The sequence below is a fragment of the Gavialis gangeticus genome, unplaced genomic scaffold (assembly GCF_001723915.1).
Source record: "Gavialis gangeticus isolate Ggan-Ray unplaced genomic scaffold, GavGan_comp1, whole genome shotgun sequence".
Classification (NCBI taxonomy): Eukaryota; Metazoa; Chordata; order Crocodylia; family Gavialidae; genus Gavialis; species Gavialis gangeticus.
In genome coordinates this window covers 25,265,284-25,267,352 of record NW_017729022.1, presented here as the reverse complement: position 1 = coordinate 25,267,352, position 2,069 = coordinate 25,265,284, and the positions used below count along the sequence as shown (strand labels likewise).

Genomic DNA, 2,069 nt, shown 5'->3' with positions numbered 1-2,069 from the left:
AAAACACTGGCTTGCATCCACAGATGCTTCTCAAGCAGATCCCGGGATGTCATTCTCCTGCTGTACTCAGCCTTGGTGAGGCCACAGCTGGAGTACCGCATCCAGTTTTGGGCTCCACAATTCAAAAAGGATGTGGAGAAGCTTGAGAGAGTGCAGAGGAGAGCCACGCACATGATCAGAGGTCAGGAAAACAGACCTTATGATGAGAGGCTGAGAGCCATGGGGCTCTTTAGCCTGGAAAAGCGCAGGCTCAGGGGTGATCTGGTGGTCACCTATAAGCTTATCAGGGTGCTCACCAGGATCCGGGGGAACGACTGTTCACCAGAGCACCCCAAGGGATGACAAGATTGAAAGGTCACAAACTCCACTGTGACCAGTTCAGGCTGGACATAAGAAAGAACTTCACTGCCCGAGCCCCCAAGCTTTGGAACAGACCGCCACCTGAGGCGGTTCAAGCACCCACTTTGAATGCCTTCAAAACACATTTGGATGTTTATCTTGCTGGGATCCTATGATCCCTGCTGATTTCCTGCCCCTGGGGTGGGGGGGCTGGACTCGATGATCCTCCGGGGTCCCTTCCAGCCCAAATGTCTATGAAATCTATGAAATAAGCCCAGGGTGAACACCAGCGGAATAAAAAATATTTAACCTAAAAGACAGTGCTGACAGAAGAACAAATGGGCATTAGATGGCCATGAATAAATTAAGCTGGAAATTAGAAGATGTCTAACTATCAGAGGAGTGAAGTTGTAGAACTGCCTTCATTGAGACTTGTGGGGGAAAAAAGCTAATTGGTCTGAAGACGGAACTTGATCAGTTTCTTTAAAGGATTGTATGACATAGTACTTGTGATAGCAGGAACTGCACCAGATAATTCAGAAAGCCCCTTTCAGTCCTATATTTCAAAGAAGTTTCTACCCCTCATCGTTGTGAAAAACAGTTGGATAAACATAAAAATGGAAAACCCTGAGGACATATCAAACGCATATTAGATTTATCATTAATAAAATAAAATCTCAAGACGTTAAGGGGCCTGAGCCATGATTTTTTGAACACTCAAGGGTGGCAATACTAATTATGGGTAAAACTGTTTGCCAATGCTAAAGTCCCTGTACAAGAGCACACCTGGATTGCAGCAGTCAACACAACAAAGAGAGAAATAAAATACAGCCTGTTTATAGCACATACCTGTCTGTGCAGAATCTTTCTGCGTAGGCCCACTTTCAGAGAGTCAAAACTAAGCCTTAGGCTGCAGGAGAGAATCCACTGCCAAACACAGGCAGACTTACTTCAGCCCTGGGAAGCCAAAATAAAGATCATAGGCTTAACTCACAGTCATCTGCTTTGACTACAGCACGTTATTGGCTTCTCCCTGGTCAGAACACCCCAGGTGCATGGAGCCTCCCAATCTATACAAGAAGAGAAATAATTTGTGCTCTCCCCACTTTTGATCGCTTTTGATAAACTTTGCCTTGAGCAGGGGGCACTGGGGAAGCTTCCTTTTCAACAGAAAGGAGCAGGGCCTCTGTCTGGGGTCTTGTGAAGCATGGAGCGCACACACCCCAGCACAAGCTCTGTAAATGCCATCAAAGCAACCGCTTCCCAAACACTGATTATAAAAATAAACTGGCAAGTATTTTATTACATGTCTTCAGAATGAAAGCCATTCACTCACCTGGTGAGTGTGGTGGACTCGGTCAGGATCTGGGGAAAAAAGGAACGCTGGCTTGCAAAGCATCTGCCCTCTGGAACCGTGAACACACACGAGCATTCCTTTCTGACAACTCTGCCCAGATTTATTAGCTGCAAGCAATTCTCAGCTAATGTGTGAAGAACATTGACGTTAGTTAATTCCTAATTATAAATCATTTCAAATCATTTAGTCACTCAGAATATAGCCTTTCCATTGTGCAAGTGTGGATCTTGTTTTACCTGAAATGCCTAGATTGGGGAAAAAATGGAACACTGCTTTAGGAGAAAAGGAAAGCATTACTTTAAAAAGGACAACACCTTCCCCACCCCTACCCCCCACAAAATCCTACTTGGGCTGAGATGTTTTTTGCTACATT

At 45.1% G+C, this 2,069-nt stretch overlaps 1 long non-coding RNA gene across 1 annotated transcript in view; it reads right to left on the bottom strand.

The window, feature by feature from the left end:
- The window catches only part of LOC109295706, an 11,142-nt gene extending 9,374 nt beyond the window's left edge, over positions 1-1,768 (bottom strand). Inside the window, exons 1-2 of the long non-coding RNA XR_002096816.1 lie at positions 1,676-1,768; positions 1,189-1,296 (exon numbers count right to left, since the gene is read on the bottom strand). This is a non-coding gene — a long non-coding RNA (uncharacterized LOC109295706). The remainder of the gene's footprint in view (positions 1-1,188; positions 1,297-1,675) is intronic.
- Positions 1,769-2,069: the final 301 nt, after the last annotated feature.